Here is a 20,242-nt window from a genome sequence, read left to right as displayed (position 1 = left end):
TGGAGAGGCATAGCTGCAAAATGCAGAGTCACCCGCTGAAGCTGTGAAAATCTGCCCCCTTACTGAGTATGTGTAGGATGCTGGAACCCATGAGGTGAAAGGTCTTCATCTAGTTGGTAGAGCATTAGAACTTAATTATTGAGAAATAATGTAATATCTTTCTATATAGGAATCATTCTAATTTGAAGGCACAACCACAAGAGGGAAGAGACAAAGTTGATTTTTCAACCTTGGCATTCACTGACTCCTGACTTCTTCATTTTGTTAACTGACAGACAATTCTCCAAGTGATGGAATTCTAACATTTCAAAGTCCCAAGAGGAACTATTTCACATTCCACACTGACTTCATAGTCCATGGGTAGGAACAGCAACTGGGATCAGGTAAGTAGGAGTGTAGTGAGGCGGTGTGGCTCCCCTCTGTCCCGGAGAGGGTTGAGCCCCGGCCAGCACCTCTACAAGGAGAAGGAAGGGGTTTCCCCAGGTGAGTATTGACCATTCCATCTCTGGAGTGCTTCAAGGCAAGAGGAGGTGGGAATTGTTTTCTGTCAAGTTCTGGGCATCCCAGGTATCTAGGTGCCATTACATCATCTCCAGAGCATCATGGTGTGTAGAGAGGCCAGGACTTCTATCTGCTACTCTTGGGCTGAGGATGCATGAAGGGCATATGCCCTCATGGTGCTGGCATATGTGTAATGAATCCATTACATCACCACAAAGGGCTGCACAGGGCATATTGAGACCAAAATTGGGTTCTCCAGCCCTAAGTGCATAAACAGCTAGGCAACTCTGCACGTCCAGGAGGTCATTACATTTCCCAGTCTCAACAAGGCAATTTTAAGTTTTATGTCAACCTCATGGTGTCCTAGGTTGAGTTTGGTAAACCCTCCTGGTAACGTTTCCTCTGTTGCTGCTGGGATAGGGAAGGTTGGCTTGCCACAGCTATCTCATTCCCCCAGATTTGTGACTTGTCTCTCTCTTTTGACAGCAGCCGAAGAAGAGGCAATTAGAAAGAGAAGCCCCTGACATCTGCACAGCATCGCACGTGTCTGAGGTCAAGTAAAAGGAAGACCAAGGAGGTTCTGTTTAACTCACTTACGAGGGAGAGTCAGAGGGGCACAAAGAGCCACTGTAACATGTGGCAGGAGAAGCACTGGGCCACAGAGATGACAAGTGAGGAGGCACAGCAGGAGAGAGTAGGATAGAAAGGGAGATGCATGTTCTTTACAACCTAATCAAAACACAGAGAAGAACAAGTAAATGTCAAAGAATCTGTTCCCTTAATAGAGAGGCAGCTCTGGCAAACCATGCCCACTCCTGTCTAGTGTCCAAAATTGGAGAACACATTCCTCCCTGTGCAAAGCAATGGCCTCCTACTTCCCAGAACAAGGAGAGCTTTGCCAGGCAGGACTCAAGCCTCAGATGTGTGTTTAAGGCTTTCAGGATTAAATTATACCCTGTTATTTGTTGACTTTGATGCATGCTGGTTGAAGTTCATTTTAACTTGCTATGTTTGATACAGTATGATGAGGGGGATTCTTGGTTTTAAAACAAGGTTTTTTTGAACAGCAATAAGTAAATCAAAGTAAAACTTGGCTCATAAGACAGTCCATGATTCTCAACTCTACATGATCAGGTAAAGCACTAAATGGAAGAGCCCAAACACAAAAGCATCACTCCAGGGGCACAAGAAAAATGTTCAGTAACAGTATAGATACCAGCAAACACATACAATCAGTGAACAGATGAGGTAGCATTCATTTCCACAAGAGCACGTATCTTCCTAAAATACCAGAAAGTACCTTGCACACAGGAACAGACAAAAGCACAGTATCTCTCTGGGTCTGTTTCATTCTGATTGCTAATAGTTCTTAGTTAAGGCTAACAATAAGAAAGTTATGGGTTGGAGCAGAGCAAATTATGGGAGTTTGACCCCTCTTCCCACAAGTCCCTTGTTCTTCAAGAGGTATCCCACAATCCGTTGTGGAAATCATCCAGAATGCAGCAGGTTTGGATCACTAACAGGAATTCTGTTAGCCTTCCAGTGGCATCTGTGGGAAATCACTATGTATTGTAGAGAGTGTGGAGTCTCAAATTTATACCCCAGGCCACAGATCATAATTTAACGTGGAATTTTCACCAGATGAGTTTGGCAACCCCGTTAAAGACTATTGCAGTGTACAAGACTGATTGGATAACACAGCTCTATCACCAACTAAAACTCAGGTTTGCTTAAAAAAAATGATTTGAGAATCTGAACTTATGCAGTTAAAATAAATTTTCCTTGCTGTCCTTCTGCCCTGTGTACACAGTTGCAGCATTTTTATTCAGTACTTTCCTAGCCATCCAAAGACCAAGCAACTGCAAATGAAAGTATGTGGTAGGATATGAAGAAACCAGCTCCCTAATAAAATGACTCCTTTTATATTCCATTGCTTTCAAACAAAGACTTATACCAGGCTGTTGATGTCCAGAGAAGTCATGCAAGACACAAATGTTAATCTGTTTATAACATAGTAATACTTGCGTAAATAGGCTAATTAAAATGTTTAAGTTTCTGTTCTAAGATATTTTAAGAGAACAATAAATTATAGTAACATAAATCTGGTTCTCTGTGGAAATTTGGGGACTACAGCAAGTGAAGTGAAAACACAACTATGAATAGAAAAAGATCTGAACATTGACAGTGACTTCACAAATAAGTTTGTAATAAACAATATTGTTTAATTCTGAGCGAAACCTTCCACTTACCCATTGGATTAGAGTTACAGGCCGGCAGAGGTCTTGGATGAAAAAGAAAATATGAAAGTGGGTTGTTTTTAGCTTTGCTGCTGAAATTGACACACCATATCAGTTGTGCTGGTTTTAAGTACAAGTGTGAGTACACCTACTAGTTTAATACATTCCATTTAATAGCCAATAGCAGGTGATAAGTTTCAGTATCCATTGACCTGCACTGCATGCATGTATGAAGGGAGAAGCGGGATGTTTAGGGAATCCCAAAGTGATTTGATTTCAGTTGAACTGGCAAAAATATTATTTTTATATTTACCAGCCATGAGAAACATTTCACGCATCTAATACAGATTTAACATGGGTTTACTTGAACAGATGATCTTGCATTAATAGTAATGCTGCCCCTTCCATTTTAACACATGGGATTGTACCACTTTCTAGTTTAGCATCACTGCTGCCCCAAACCCTTCAGCCTACAATGATACAATGTGGACAAGCTGCCAAGCAGCTGCTGCTTCAGTGCCACAGAAATACTCTGAAATGTTGCCAGTGGCAGTTTAGAGATAATCCTGGAGCCATGGTAGTAAGGAGCATAGAAAGTAGTTTCTTTAGAAGGGCTCATTTGAATATCTTTCCATGTTTTACATTTCCTTACATTTGAAGTTTTTTTGTTTAAATCTTTATCATTGTTTTTTGGATGGGGGTGTGTGTGTGTGTGTGAGAGAGAGAAAGGAGGCAGATTGCCAGCCCTGGAGACTAAAGTGCTTTATACGCAGGCCAGCATTTCCAGCTAAGGAACAGTCTAGGCCCCAGACCACTGGCCAACATTAGCCTTCTATTATTTTTACGGGAATAATCTAATAGTCCCATTTAGTTGCTGATGACTCGTGGCACAAGAGCATAAGGATCACAAGGGAAAGAGAGGAATAGGGCTGTATGCAGACATAAGCACTAGAAGCACATGCTTAGGTACTGCTCTTGGAGTCACATGGTGATATCAGAATATCACTTTTTTTAAAAACAAGTTTAATGGTTGCAAGTAGCTTGAAAATGTGACCCCCGAATATCATCAACGTTGATCTCTACCTGGGTTGGCAGACTGCCTCCAGCAGAAGGAGAAAGCTGCCCACTCCTACTGCACACCTCACCAGAGCAAACTGACACCCCACTGTCCTAAGGGGCTCCAGCCCATACCAGGCCTCTGGAAGGGCACCCTATAGTTGCTTGGGTGGGAGTGGTAGCTACTGCCACTGATTAAGGAAAGTGGGAAAGGACTTCCTGGCTCTGCCAGGGAAAGAGGTGCCCTCCCCCGAGCAGCTTGGGGGGTCATACTGCTTTTCACTTTCAGCATTGAGTTTAGAAAGCTAAGCATTTTCCAATGAGGTGGGGAACCCTAGCCTCTGCAGTGTCTAGTTTTCTATGGAAAGTTGTGGGGAGAGGCTCCTCTTTCTCAAGCTGATCTGAGATAGCAGGGTGATAGCAGCCTGCTATGGTGACTAAGGCACCACCATTTCCATGGGGGCAGCCTGAGTTCAGCCCCATTACAAACAATAAGACACAGCAGTTATCTTTGCTGGGGGCTGCCTCACTGTCACCTCCAATGTCTGCAGGGATGCAGCAGGCATGTTGCTTAAGGCTGTATGGGGCTTCAGTCCTATTGACAGCAATGGGAGACCGCAGCCATTTTGGACAAGGGCAAGACAGAAGGAAGAAAGTTATTAAAAACTATCAAACAAAATAACTAAACAGAAGCAAAACCCTCAACACTCACAAGTGGGTGTCACTAGAAAGGACAGCCAAGGAAGAGAGCATCCATTCTCCATTAGAACATCAACACAAGCAGGCTCCCTCAAGGGGAAGCAGCAGGGCCACCACAGATGGCCTTTCCACAGCTTCTAGAGGGTTCCTACCCTCCCTCAGCTTTTGCCACCAGCCCCAACCTCTCTTCATGATCTTCTCCCCTCCCCAACTTAAATGAGAGTTCTCCCTGCTTCATATCCCACCCCCCAGCAAGGAACCACTGCTAAAGTCCACACTAGGAAGCTTCCTTTCCCAACTGCAGCTGCAAACTCCCCACACAAACCAGGGGCCAGGGATTTACACCAACACTTCAGGACTGCCTCTGTTTGAAGCCCCAGATCAGTTCTTCTTCCCAACGTCCAGTCTCTCTCTCCCTGCTGCCCCTCAATCAATAGAAGCTTCCCCTTTAGTCCTTAGATCTTTATCAAATCCCCAAAATGTTGCACCACTTTAAAGACTTTTTTTTTAAGGTGACACACATATCTGACACAGAGGAGCTGTGGCGAAGTGGAGGAGCTAACCCTGTATTTCCAGAAACTAAACCTACTGAAATAAAATCCATAGCCCTGCATTCTCTGGGCATCACTTCAGTAGCATCTCCTTTGCCAAACAGTGGGTCACATTAGCACCCTGGCAATTCCAGCTTCCAGAATAAATCCTTGTGCAACTTCGTTACTGGGCATTCAGCTGAAAAACTGCTTTGGGCTTAACAACAACTCCCCAAATTAAAATGCATCTTTGAAATAAACTACAGTACTTAGCATTTGCACCCCTCACTTTATGAGCTCTCAATACACATATATGAAAGGTGAAAATGTGTCATTCTCTTCAAGAACAAGAAAAGAAGAACTAGTAGCAAACCCCAGAGTGTAGAATACTCACCAGCTGGAACAGAGCAAGCTGCACTAAGCACTTAAAACATGGCTGCTGTATGATTGTAGCTGCATGTTGGCTCTACTAGAGTTGAGGGGCCAGCTGCAGAAAGGCATGCTGGGGGAACAGGAGCACTCATACAGAAGAGTTGGCAGCTTTCAAGGGGAAGGTGTTGCTGATGTTTGTGACAACTCAGTAAGTAACTTTTATTGTTCTTCTTGTCCTGCAGGATGCTAAAGTATTTTCTAATCTGTATGTGCCTTGTATAATCGTGGGTTATAGTGAAATTCACCTATTAGGGGAAGCTGGGGGTTGTAATCTACTTTTGTACCTTATGTGGCAAAATGGGGGGGGGGATAAGGAAAGTAATTTTTTTTCCCTCTCCATGAATACTGCAGATGGGAAAACTGTTAAGGGAAATGGCACAGAGTATTTTAAGTCTATGTAGGAAAAATAAGAAAGATTTTAGCAATGTTGCCAGCTCTTGTGGTGTTTTTGCTTCTTATGGTTTCTTGATTCATGTATTCAAACTCTTGAATTTTCTCTTATGCCAAATGGCTGCCATTTCCCAGGGTATTGAAGCTAAATGCTTGCTATTTTCTGGGGTCTTTGCCTACCCCTACTGAAGATAACCACAAACTCCCATTATTTTCATTGTGATTGAAGCCAGGTGGTGGTTGAGATGGTGTTTATTGCTTAGTGTCTAAGGGGCTGGACAAGAGCCTGTGGAATGTGGGGTAATTGAAGAATGTGGAAAGCAAGTGGTAGAAGGAGGTGGGTGCATGGGGCAAATGGATGCTATAGAGTACTGGAAAAGGAATAGATTGTGAATATTTTTAGGGAATGGGTTGTAGGAAGAGCATAGAGGGAGAATGGGAGTGTGATAGGAGACTATGAGAAGTAGTGGGGGTTAGTGATAAATAGGAGGGGAGCTCTCAGACCACAGTTGATAAAAGGAGTGTTTTTCTGAGTATCTAGTGGGGAAGCCTCTGTTTTTCCATGTGCATTTCAGGTTGCATTTTGAGCAATATACTTTAGGATTTTTCAGCTTCTAACCCTAAAAAGCTCATACACCCAGCTCAGGCATGTTTTTATGATATTAACATGGAGATTCAATAGATAACTCCTAGGGGACTCACTGAAAATAACTATCACTATGTAAATGGTACTGGCTATTTATTCAATAGATTGTAACAGCTCCTGCTAGAAGGGAAACACTTAAAAGTGGACTCTTTTAAAAAAACAAATTAGACTGTATAACATGAAGATTTTTATTTTATGCCCTGTAATAAGTTAATAGAACCACCACATGTTCAGTATTTTTACATAACAATTTACTGTTAATAATAGGAGTTCTAGGATGCTTAGGACTTTTTGAATCAATATTTTGTTTAAAAATTCTCTAAAGTGAGAGACCATTTTAAATCTGGATAGTATCAGAGAATTTTGTTTTTATTCTTCTAATTAGTAGGGATAATACATATACTGTGGCAAAGGTAAATGCCCCAACACAGTAAATTCTTTCAGTTGTTATAATGACATATACAATGCATATTATAAATTAGTTTGATGGCATCATTTCCTTTGAGGGGAAACGTATCTTCTTTTCAACTGAATTATTGTTACTAGACAAAAGATCAAAAATCAGAAGGAAACTAAAATATTGCTGTAACCAGTCTTATGGTCCCGTCAATGTTTTACTTGGCTGCTGGGGAGGGAAGATAGAAGTGTTCTATTACTCTATAGCAATTCTTGTTTGCAATTTATAAACACCACTGACAGCCTGTGAAGATAGTCCAATCCAGTTGTTAAGTTAAAGTTGCAAGCTGCAGTACAAAGCAGGGGCCTCTTAAGATAAAGCTATAAATAGTTGTGATGGTGAAGGTTGGCAGGCCCACTGGTGATCCTCCTCAGAACCTCATCTGGAATTATTTTTGTCAGAACAAATGCAGACACAAATCAGGGACCCTCTTCTATGATGCCAAGGTATTTCAAAGGCCTCAGGTCAGTGGGTTTGGTTTCTGTAAAGAAAGTGTTGTAATACCCAGTATAAAACTGAAGCTCTGAATTTCCTGGCTTTCCTCACAACCGTGTTGTACTGTAATCTTCAAAAAGGAATGTGTGTGAAAGTTGCCATGCTGAAGAGATTAATGCTGGAGTTGGGAAGAATTCCAACCAGAATTCTTGGAAACTGTCCATTCTCTTCAAGAAGTTTAAATAAAAGATAACTCTTTCTCCCTTAAAAGTTGTGGTTGGAATTTTAAGCATAGTGCTTGTATTTTCTCAACTGTATCTCAGTTAAATTCTTAAAACATTTTAATTCTTCCGTGTCTGCTCCTCTTTTTCTTTCCCTAGATGTGATCTGTTTTTCAAGCACAGTACTGTTGGTGTCATTAGGCATGACTCTAGGTAACTCAGGAGGGTGGAAAGCCACAGTGTCAATGAAGCCTTTCTGTAGTAGGCCTGAATGAACTAAAGTCACTCCATGTCTGACCAAAGCACTTCCATGTTTATGTTTGAACTTTAATCGACCTAACACGCCAGCAACAGAGAATGGTTATCAGTTACAACACCTGTACCAGAAGGTAATAATGAGGTCTGCTATAATGAGGCCTGCTTGCTTCTGGCTAAGGGGCAAAATAACAGATCAAAAGAAATAAAACAAGGTAACGGTTCAAAGAAGAGTTACTAACGAGCTAGGCTGGTTTTTGCCAAGTATGACTTAACTGCTTAATGTAATTGCTATTGCAAAGTGTATTTGCTACATGGGAATGAAAGGTGGGGGGAGAGGGGGAAATAGAAGAGGCTTAGCTAAAGTTATGTATAAAAAGAGAAAAGGGGCTTGTAGCTGTGTGCTTAATTTGAGATGTCTGTCTCCGAGCATCCCGCTTTGAGATCTCAAATAAACTTTGCCTGCTTCTCCACCTTGGAGTGTTTATTGGAGCAAAGCACATCGGGCAACGAACCGCTGTTGCTGCCTTGGGCATTCTGTGCCGGCAACAGTACCACCATTACATTTGGCTTTACACAAACCAACATGTGAACTACATAAATAAGTTACCTTCTTTCCATTTGGAAGAGTGGAACTCAGTTTCATAGACTGTCTTCAGGGTAGCATAAAGCTATTTATTTGAGCAGGACTCTATTTGGTTTGCCTACCAAGCATTTTAATTTTGGGCATGGTTACACATAGCAGCAGTAAAGTGCTGCTTTTTCTAAAGACTGTTTTTATCATGTTGTCATAGCAAAGAGGCTGTTGCTGTCTGAGGAGATCTGTATAGTGTAGCCTTTTTTTAAACCAATCCTGATGGTGATACCTTGAAAGCTAAGTTTTAGTGGAGGCTTCAAAGTTGTCTTCAGTCAGCCAGTTCTCATTACAGAATTTAAGAAGTGGCAATGCTAAAAACACACAAATCTACAAACTGCAAATAGTCATTCCACTCATGAATGGTGAATAAACTTATTGGATGCTACACCAAGTAAAATCAATATTGTGGTTTTGTGCATAAATGAACTAACATCAGTTGGACATACTGCGTCTGTTACATTTTTGATTCACAGTTTTTTAAAAAGTTATGTGCAATTATGTCCTTTACTTGCAAACACACACATAGAAAATTCATGTGCAAACAGATACATTATATGCACAAATGGCCAGCTTTGCACCTGTCCATTTGGATCTACTACTGCCTGCACAGAGCAAACTGAATGCCCAAATGTGTGCACATTGTTCTAAAAACCATGCCAAAATATAATAAGGTAGATTTAACACTTCTAGGAACACAGCAAGACACCAAATGAACTCTGCTAAAACCTCATGTTTGATCAAGCTAGCAGATTCAGAACAGTTTTTATGTGGCTGAATGGTAGACAGATGGCACACCTACCTTGCATAAAAGTCATAGGCTTTCAGACACAAGGTATCTAAATACAATTCAGGCGTGAAATGGGATTTGCTCAATTATTTTCCATCTTGTGAACAAAGCACCAGAGAGGGTAGTGGGAGACCTGGATTCTTGTCTCTCCTTGCTGTGGCTTCTGGCATGTCACTTAACCTTGCTGTTCCTCAGTTCTTCCATCTGTATGTAAAATGGGAATATTAATACTATATACTTTTGTAAAAGTGATTTCATAGTTTACTGCTAAATAAATGTTACGCTTCTTCCCCTGTTTCATTATGGAAGTTACGCTATTTGACTTCATCTCAGTTTCTGAAATGTTTATTCCATGTAAAACTTTAAATATTGCATGAAACAGAGCTTATACCTCCCAATACAATACCTTTTTAAGATGGTCCCAATAGTTCAGGTGATTGCTTAAATTTGCACAATTTGGTTTTCATTCAGGATTGTACTAATAAACAGTAAAATATTGCAGTTGATTTGAAAGATACTGAAATGTTGTATTCTTCTTTGGATAGTGAAGTAATTATAGCATTTGACCACCTTTCCATATACTGAAGCCATCAAGGATTCCCTTCAAAATGTCTTAGGAAAGATTTGCAGCTCTCATAACATCTTACAACTATTTTTCTATAATCCACATGGTGATGAAGTACTTGGAGAAAGTAAAAAACACATGCATATATAAGTTTGATTTATATTCCGAGATTTCTATTATATTACAAGAAGGGATCTAAGAGACAGTCTCAGACGTACTAATGAGAGATGGGAATTCCTGTTACTTGGCTCATTGCTCTAGGACAGCGGTTCTCAAACTGTGGGTTGGGACCCCAAAGGGGGTCACCACCCCATTTTAATGGGGTCACCGAGGCTGGTTTAGACTTGCTGGGGCCCAGGGACAAAGCTGGAGCCCAAGGACTTCAGCCCTGGGCAGCGAGGCTCAGGCTGGGCTTCGGCTTTGGTACCACCCCCCCGCCCCACACCTGAGGCAGCAGGGCTAGGACAGGTTCAGGCTTCGGTCCCCACCCCTGGGATCTTGTAGTAATTTTTATTGTCAGAAGGGAGTCATGGTGCAATGAAGTTTGAGAACCCCTCCTCTAAGATATTTGATGACTGAAAATATACCATATGTCATGAGAAATCACGTTTATCTTTAAAAAGAAAGATGTGTTGGTGGTCTCAGTCCGTTTACTAGTGGATAGGTGTCTGTAGTGGTTTCTTGGGGCGTACACAATTGTAAGTAACCTTGTTACCTCTCTGCCTTGGAAAAAGAGATTTGTCTGTTAAACTGAATGACAGCTCCCTGCCATCCCAGTTTGTTAGCTTTCCAAACAAACTCCTCAGAACTCTGCCAGCCCTTTGCCTTGCATATAACACGTGGTGCCCCCAATTCCATGGCCCAATTCCAACACACACACCCGTATGAGTGTTCCTCTGCAGTATCCAGTCCATCATTGGATGCTCACAGAAATAACCAAGTCAGCTGTCTCCAAAGAGACACTATACATACCAGCCTACTGGCTCAGCTGCGGATACACACTTCAATATTATAGCGCTTAGATGAATTTATAGTAAAACCAAGAGAGAGTTTTTATTAACAAAGAACAAACATGTAAGTGATACTAAGCAAGGATATTAGAAGTAGAAGGGTTACAAATTAAAACAAAACAAAAGTAGAACACACTTCTGAGAGACTAAACTTAACTTTAGCAAGCTACAATCCTTTAGGTAAAGCAGTTTTCTCACCCTCAAAGTCCTTTTGCAGCGTTTGCTTATTTTCAGTGATTTAATTTAATTTAGCGTACAGGCTATATTTAGTTGCAAATCAACATGTTTTAAGGGTTACTAACCAATGAGAATTGACCATTCTTTAGGGAAATAACTAAAATGTACAAATGCAAAACCAAAATTAAAATCAATTATTTAAATTAAGTTTCCTATTTGCTGATTTAAAATCATGATTAAAATCGGTGATTTAAATCACTTTGATTTAAATGAATCCATCATGATTGTGAGAAGCCTCCACTGCTGCTGCCTTTATTGTATATTTTAATTGAATAAAGGGCTTTTGTTTCCAGAGTTGTCAGGCCAGCTCCTTCCATGAACACTAATATCATGCTTTAAGTAGGTGCACACTAGGCTAATGGCTTAGCAGAGAATTCTTAGCACTATGTGGAGCCCTTTCAAGAATGTGTACCTTCAGTTGCTCTCAGAAATCAGTAGCACTGAGAATGCCATGTAATATTGTCCACATCTGGGTGCAAGGAGATGCATTCCTACTCTCAAGCACCCACAGCTATCAAGAGCAGCATCACATTGTTCAGTGAAGGATTATCTTTCTCAAGAAAGGCAAGCTATACTTCAGTCAAGAGTGAGGAAGAGGGTTTTAGTGGTAAAATAACTGGTAGACCAGCGTAAAAGGGAGGGTAGCAAGAAGATACATCCTCTAGATTCTTAATTATACTAACAAAGATTCTTGGATTGTCGTATGCAGTGTTGTTGTAGCTGAGTTGGTCCCAGGATATTACAGAGACAAGGAGGGTAAGGTAATACCTTTTTATTGGAGCAACTTACGTTGTCTCTCTCTCTCACCAACAGAAGTTGATCCAATAAAAAATATTATCTCACCTGCCTTGTGTCTCAAGGATTCTGGGAGATAAAGTACTATACTAGGAATTTTACTCCTAGCTCTGCAACCAAAATGCTTTGTGACCTTCAGCAACTCACTTCACTTCTGTTTGTTTCACCATTTGAAATGGGATTTATGATGTGTTTTCCTTTGTAATGCACTTTTAAATCCCTATATAAGAGCAAAGTTGTTATTACTGCTAAAGAAGTCAAAGATCCTTTAGGAATGTAGTCCTCTACAGCAGTATGTGGAAATACTTGGAAAATCCCTCCTTTTGAGGGGGGGGGGAACCCCACATTCCATTTCAGCACATCTGAAGACAAGTAAAATGAGGGTGGTGGGGGGACCAAAATTATGAAATCTCTCATTGGAAAATATTATGATTGATTGGCTTTCTTGGGGGGGGCAGTCTTTTGTTGTGATAATAGGTTGAAGTGTGTTTGTTTATAACTTATCAGCTTTCAAATCTCTTGCAGTCAAATATTGCTTCATCCATTTTTGTTAGGTCTCTGTCCCCATACGTCTGATCAGCATCACTTGCTTATATGCAAAATCACCTTTTTCTGTTGGACAAAACCAAATAACGTCTGTTTTATTTCAGGGTTCAGTTATCCTAAGAAAAAGATAAATATTTATCAGTTGTAATCTCAGTAACATACAACAGGGGAGGGCAAAACTAGGGCCCACGGGCTGGAACCAGCCTGTCAGGGTTTACAGTCTGGCCCGCAGGATTGCCAGCCCTGTGGTGCAGTGGGGCTAAGGTAGGATACCTGCTTGACCTGGCCCCGTGCCGCTCCCGAAAGCAGCCGTCACCACATCCCTGCTGCCCTTGCCTGCAGGTACCACTCTCCCACAGCTCCCATTGGCCACGGTTCCCTGTTCCCGGCCAATGGGAGCTACGGGGGGCAGTGCTTACAGGCGACGGCAGCGCACGGAACCTTCTGCCCCCCTCTCCTTACCCTGGAGCCACTGCCGGATATAGTGGCCACTTCCAGGAGTGGCACAGGGCCAGGGCAGGCAGAGAGCCTGCCTTAGCCCCACTGTGTGCCTCTGCCATCCCTGAGCTGCTCAAGGTAAGGGGCACCGGGCTGGAGCCTGCACCCTGAACCCTTCCTGCACCCCATCCCCTGCCCTGAGCCCCCTCCTGCACTCTGCACCCCCTCCTGCATCCCAACCTCCTGCCCTGAGCCCCCAATCCCCTGCCCTGAGCCCCCTCCTGCACTCTGCACCCCCTCCTGCACCCCAACCCCCTTCCCTGAGCCCCCTCCCACACTCCACATCCTCTGCCCTGAGCTCTCAACCCCCTGCTTTGAGCCCCCTGCTGCACTCCTCCTGTGCCCCAAACCCCTTCCCTGAGCCCCTTTGTACACTCCGCATCCCTCTCTGCACCACTACTGAGCCCCTTCCTGTACACTGCACCCCCCGACACACCCCAATCCCCTGCCCCAGCCTTACATTCATGGCCCTGCACACAATTTCCCCACCCAGATGTGGCCCTCGGGCCAAAAAGTTTGCCCATCCCTGTCATGCTACTTAACTTCCAATTAAGTCCATAGAACTATATGGATGTAATGAAGCAGAATGTGGCCCATTTGCTTAGACTCAGTCACCGTGTAATTATCCTGTCTACTATCCTCCAGATAATGCAGTGCATTTAATAATAGCTTCCTTTTCACATGAATCAGTCAATGGAGCAGTGCAGTATTTCCATCATAGTCTTATGTATATGTCAGAGGCCCTAAAGCTTCATAAAATCTAGTGTACAAAACAGAAGGATGAAGGCTTCCTGAACAGTTGCAAGGTTTGGGTCTTTCTTTTCTTGCCCTGCTCTTGGCTGCAAATATCTGGGCTGTGTGACAGGCATTTAATATCTGAGGAAAAGGAACTTACCAAAATATTTTCGAATCAGGCCTGTGTCCCAAGACCTACTTGGCCACAAAGAGTCTGTTTGAGAAAGTAAGATGCATTATAAAACACATATTGGTTACATATCTTTCATAAATCAGTTAGCTCCAGGATGTTTCTCTCTATTCCTTAGCCTGAGTACAGACTAGAGAATTATTTTAAAATTATTTGTTTTATTAACCATTATAGTATGTAAAAAACTAACAAGAAATTATAGAAAGTAAAATGAAGATGGCTAAATGATCATGTTTAAGAGAATTCAACATAGGGTGTTACATTTTATCAAGAGACAATACATTAATTCAGGGTGTTAATAGACTTGTTACAAAGGCAAACTTTTAGCCAGGTTCTGTACTATTCTAGGTGGACGATTTTTTTTTTTTTTTTTTTACCAACATGGGATTCTTAAAATATAGACTTTTTTCATTTCCAATCAAGTTTGTATCCCAATAGAATTATTGGACTACCTGTAGCAGTTCAACCAGGCAATTCTAAATTTTAGAATCTAGACATATTACTTATTGGAGATTGTCAGTTCAGCTCAAAATTACCTTGTCCAGGTGATACTCATAGCCAAGCATTGCCACTTATAGTCTCAAGATTATCACAAATTAACCTCCAGATATAACATGCAGGTAATGATTTTGAAATACCTCTTATTTCCCTGGCTTTTCACCACCACTGTAGGCTTTTATGCCATTTTAACCAAAGGTTCAATTAGTGGTAGCTTACAAGCCAATTCAAAGCTTCTTCCTCTTTTTGGGAAACTGTTGGTTTTCTTGACCACACAATCGGTGTGATTTCTAGGCTGAAATCTTGTTGAAATACTGTGGGTTACTACTAGTTAATTTATGCTGTAGGTCAGAACCATTTTCCTCTTACCAACAGTACCAGGCCTAGTATAAATAGTTTTTCCAGCCTCAGTGCTCTCAACTACTTATTCACTTACAATAGTTTCTAGACAACAAAGATGAAACTTGTTAGTGAAATTCAAGTGTGCATTTCTCCTCTTGGTGAAACTAATGTCAATGAGTCAGAAAGTAGTCCATTCCTCTGGCATATATTTGAAATATCAACCAGAATACAAGTTATCCCTTCTCATCACATCAAACAGGGTGTTTGCCTTGTGATTTCTTGCACCTTTGTCATTGAAAAATTCTAGTTCCTTTGTGCAAAATACCTCATGCCTTACCAGTTTATACAAGACAACTTAGGACATACATAAACACCTGCTGATTTAGCTCTGGTCAACAATTTACTTCTGCAAAGTACTTTCTATGGTGCCCATCTGCAGTGTGGTCCTTTGGGCAAGTTTTGTACAATTCCATGCTTTTTCTGTCATCACTTTTAGCTGTCTACAGAAAGATCCATTATGAAGTTAGAACACTTTTTACATAGTATCTTCATGCTCCTTGGTGGCTCTATATGGCTGCAAAATATATTATTAAACAAATACAAAGTCTTTTGACTCATTTACTTGCTCCAAACTATTTACAGCACACTTTGTGGTCAGTTTGATTTGACTGAAGTTTTCTGCCAAGACAACTTGAAGGGATTTGTTACAAAATGTTCTAGATAGCTTTAATTTTATATATAGCTTCTTAAATCTCACTTGCAAGTTTTTAGATATCTTATAATATAAGGCATAATTACTAGATAAGGTATGTTATAGCTGAAGAAGAGCTCTACGTAAGCTTGAAAGCTAGTCTCTCTCACCAACGGAGGTTGTTCCAATAAAAGATAGTACCTCACCCACTTTGTCTCTTTTAATAGCTTGATCTACTCTATTATGAATTTATATGCAGTTTGTGGTTAAGCCTAACCAATTAGCTGTTCTTGTTACTCAATATGTCACTTTTTTTGTGCCTCTGCTATTTGACATGTCTTAAAGGCTTAAACCTAAGTTATGCCAAGGATTCTGGCCTGTGTGTGGCTATATATAACCTTATTATTTCCATATTTTCTGTGTCCTCACCTCACATGAGATATTATAGCATCATCATATAATCATAGAAATGTAGGGCTGATAGGGACCTCAGGAGGTCGTATAGTCCATATGGCTGAGACAGGAACAAGTATACCTAGACCACCCCTGACAGGTGTTTGTCTAACCTGTTCTTAAAAACATCCAATATTGGGGATTCCACAGCCTCCTTTGGTAACTTGTTCCAGTTTCCAGTACTTATAGTTAAAAGCCTAATATCTAGCCTGAATCTCTTTTGCTGCAGATTATTTTTTTGTCCTATCTTCAGTGGACATGGAGAACAATTTATCATTGTCCTCTTTGTAATAGTTCTTAATCTTTTTGAAGACTGTTATCAAGTCCCCTCTGTCTTCTTTTTTTCAAGACTGAAATGTGCTCCAGCTTGTCTGCGTACTTCTTAAAGTGTGGCACCAAAAACTGGACCCAGTACTTCAACTACAGAATTATCAGGGCCGAGCAGAACAACTGCCTCTCGTGTCTTACAGATGACAGCCCTGTTAATACATCCCAGAATATTACTTTTCTTTGCAACTGCATCACATTGTCGGCTTACATTAAATTTGTGATCCACAATTACCCCAAAATTATTTTCTGCAGTACTTCCACCTACCCAGTCATTCCCCATTTTGTAGTTGTGCATTTGATTTTTTTTCTTTCCAAAGTGTAGTACTTTGCAGTTGTCTTTATTGAATTTCATCTTGTTGGATTCAGACCAGTTCTCCAATGTATCAAGGTCATTTTGAATTCTCATAGTTTCCTCCAAAGTGCTTGCAAACTCTTCCAGCTTGGTGTCATCCACAGACCTTATCAGCATACTCTTTGGTCCATTATCCAAGTCATTAATGAAAACTGAATAGTACAGGATCCAGAACAGACCCATTCAGGATCTCACTAGATACATCCTCCCAGTTTGACAGTGAATCATTGATAACTACTCTTTGAGTACAGATTTTTAACCAGTTGTGCTCCCACCTTTATAGTAGTTTTTAAACTAGATCATATTTCCCTAATTTGCTTATGAAATGTCATGTGGGACTGTGTCAAAAGCCTTATTAAAATCAAGGTATATCATGCCTACTGCAGCCCCATACCCCCATCCACTATGCCAGTAACTCTATCAGAGAAGGGAATTAGGTTGATTTGGCATGATTTGTTCTTGACAAATCCATGTTGGCTCTTATTTAACACCCTCGTATCATCTTGATGCTCACAAATTGATCGTTTAATAATAGGTTCCAGTATCTTCCTAGGTATTGAAGTTAGGATGACTTGTTTACAATTTCCCATTTTTGTTCCCTTTTTTTAAAGATGAGAACAAAAATAGTACCTCTCCTGTTCTCTGGGACCTTGCTCACCTTCCATGAGTTCTTAAAGATAATTGCTAATGGTTCTGAGATTGCTTCAGCTAGTTCCTTAAGTGCCCTCTGGTGAACGCTATCAGGCTGCATCTACTTGAATGCATCTTATTTAGGGTGACCGGATGTCCCGATTTTTATAGGGACAGTCCCGATTTTTGGGTCTTTTTCTTATAGGCTCCTATTAACCCCTTTCTACCCCCACCCCCTGTCCTGATTTTTCACATTTGCTGTCTGGTCACCCTAATCTAACTTACCTAAATATTCTTTAACCTTCTTCTTTCCCTATTTTGGCTTGCATTCCTTCCCCCCCTTGTTGTTAACATTTAATTGTGTTAAGCATCTGATCACAGTTAACCTCTTTAGCGATGACTGAAGCACAATAGGCTGCTCCAAGCTGGGAAGAAGTTGTGATTCCAAAAAGAGGCTACTCTCCAGTTTCTGAGCTATCTGAAAACTGGTAGTATTGGATCTCTCAGAAAAACCTGTTATCTAACTTCCAGCCCAGGCTTACAGACTCAGGAGACTTGGCTAATTCAGATAAGGTTCAGGAAAGCATCTGTACTCTTGAATGTTTATCCAAAATTGGGCTTTTCATTTGACCTTAGAGTGAGACCTGAATACAAGGAAAAAAGAACAACACTGACTCCAATCTTCATTAGACATACTGTGTTTTCCTTAGCTGCTCTAACATAGTCATTTGGAGTGTTGCTGGGTGTATCAAGAGTGTATTGTCTTTGACTCCAAGAATACCAAGGTGAAACAAAAGCAGTGGCCATGAGAAAAACATGGCTTGCAAATTGTATTTCATTATTTTTTTAATGAAATCGGGAGCCAGGACTGTACACATGAGCCAATATGTTGTGCTGCTTTGTATGTCACCAGAACTGCAAATGCTTAGATGGTAACAAAACAACAAATCAGACAGTTTTTAAAAAGATTCTTTACACTTGTCAGAGCACCGGTAGATTTCAGTCAGAAATTCCAGCCAGTTAAAGGTAATAGGTAATAACTGGAGATATACCAATCTCCTAGAACTGGAAGGGACCTTGAAAGGTCATTGAGTCCAGCCCCCTGCCTTCACTAGCAGGACCATTTTTTGCCCCAGATCCCTAAGTGGCCCCCTCAAGGAGTGAACTCACAACCCTGGGTTTAGCAGGCCAATGCTCAAACCACTGAGCTATCCCTCCCCCTGAGATTGAAAGCATGTAATCTGAAAAACAGCTCACTGCAAATTCAAGCAAACAAGCTAATGCATCTTGAAACATTTATGTAAAAATCATGCCAGTGCATTAATTAATCTCTTGATTTCACCATTGTTCCTCAGTATCTATTGCATTCAACATATGCCTTTTCTAAGGAGGTCAGCACTGAAATTGGAAACAGCAGAACAGCCTGTGAGGACAACTTAATCCTGCCTGCAAGCAGCCTTCTTTGTAGTTGCCAAACACTACTGGAAAATCCTGATGTACCCCACTCAAATCAAGTGTTGTCATCTTTATTTGTGGAACGTATATTTATGGACTGGGAATTGTGCCTTCTGGAAAGGAGACTAATGGCAGGTAGGTGGGAAGGGGGAGAACTGGCAGGAAAAGGACTTCTGGCTGGGAAATAAAGAATAGGGAACTCTGTAGCACGTAAAGTTTTATTAAGAGACTATCCAACACGTGGCTTCTACTCAAAGCAGTGGGCTCTTGGTGGTTGTAATAATGTAAATAATTCAGCATAACATTTTGGAGGCCTGGTTATGACAGCTTAAACTGGGGTGTGGAGGTGACACATTCAGGTAGCAATGACTGGAGGCATTGTTCCCGCATAGGGGAGCGATGGACAGAATGCCTCCTGTGGACACCATGTGTAGCCCTGGTAACACTGAAAGGTTCATTATGTGTTCTCCCTAATGCAGGCCTCAAGGTAAGAGCAGGTGCACAAGAGTGACAGGGTTCCAGCCTATGAAGTATCAGGTCCAGTCCTTCAGTGAAGTACACAAAAATGGTAGTAAATGTAATCTGCAGACATAGTGCTGTGAGGCAGAAGAATACAGGAAGGCTGTTGCAGATGGCAGGCACTATTAGGGAATGGAAAGATTGTAGAGGGGCACACACAAGGTCTAAGGTAGACAAGAATAAATCCACAAAGGGTTTTAACAAGGCAATTTGGAATAGGCTCTGAAAGGATTGGGGAACCAGTGCAGAGTTCACCAGAGTTCAGGTGGTGTGATTAACTCTCTTACCTGTGAGCAGTAAGGTAGCAGATGCATTCTGCACCTCAAAGTCTGGAATGTAGTGGCTTTGAGGATACCATAAAGAATTGCAGTTCCCTAGATGAAAGGAAATTAAGCTATACATTACAGCAAAGATTGAGTCAAGGCAGTGGCGTGTACAGGCCCTGTTGCAGAAGGTAAATGTGAGGAGGAGAGACTGTGCTAACGATACTGGGAATAGAGTCGAGACAAATGGTCAGCACAAGTCAAGAAGGGAGATGGAGAGGGTCATGTCTGAGGATGTTCTAGTTGCCCAAGGAGAATGATTGTTCCCTATAGAACTGGTCGTGTTATTAAAAATAGTGATAACTGATTGCCACTAAAACTTGTTGAAGCACTTTTAGGTCACTCAGGATATGTGTTTGTATGCAATTAGTGGTTTCTCAGTTTGTATGTTTCCAATCAAAAAGGAAATACCGAAGTTATCTAGTGATCTGAGCTGAAAGTTCAAGAAAAGGAGTGGTTTTAATTGCCTAATCTGTTTATAATTATAAAGTTGTGATTCTGTTGGATTCTATTGTAGCAGCATTCTGGTGTTCACTTTTTTTAAGCCTTGTGTTTATACATACTACAGCCTTCTACAAGACTGAATCAGATTTGCTCAAAAGCTTAGCTCTCCCACTAGTGACTGACATAGATTTATAGCTAATAAATATTGTACTTTAGCTCCAATAGCAGAAGTCTGGTCATGGGACTGAAGGATCTTAGTACTATTCTGCATTTTGCTTATTTGAAATTTAACAGACTGTGTTGGTATGTGCATGTATGGAAGTCCCAGATCAATTACAGGATGCCA

At 41.2% G+C, this 20,242-nt stretch overlaps 1 long non-coding RNA gene across 1 annotated transcript; it reads left to right on the top strand.

Moving 5' to 3' along the window:
* The first annotated feature begins 5,451 nt into the window (after nucleotides 1-5,451).
* LOC120403347 lies at nucleotides 5,452-18,665 on the top strand. The gene is made up of 2 exons (XR_005597520.1): nucleotides 5,452-5,603; nucleotides 18,511-18,665. It is a non-coding gene; the product is annotated as an uncharacterized LOC120403347 (long non-coding RNA).
* The last annotated feature ends 1,577 nt before the right edge of the window (nucleotides 18,666-20,242 follow it).

This window comes from Mauremys reevesii, linkage group 1 (genome assembly GCF_016161935.1).
Source record: "Mauremys reevesii isolate NIE-2019 linkage group 1, ASM1616193v1, whole genome shotgun sequence".
In the NCBI taxonomy this organism is placed as follows: domain Eukaryota; kingdom Metazoa; phylum Chordata; order Testudines; family Geoemydidae; genus Mauremys; species Mauremys reevesii.
This window is presented reverse-complemented; position numbering and strand designations above follow the sequence as displayed.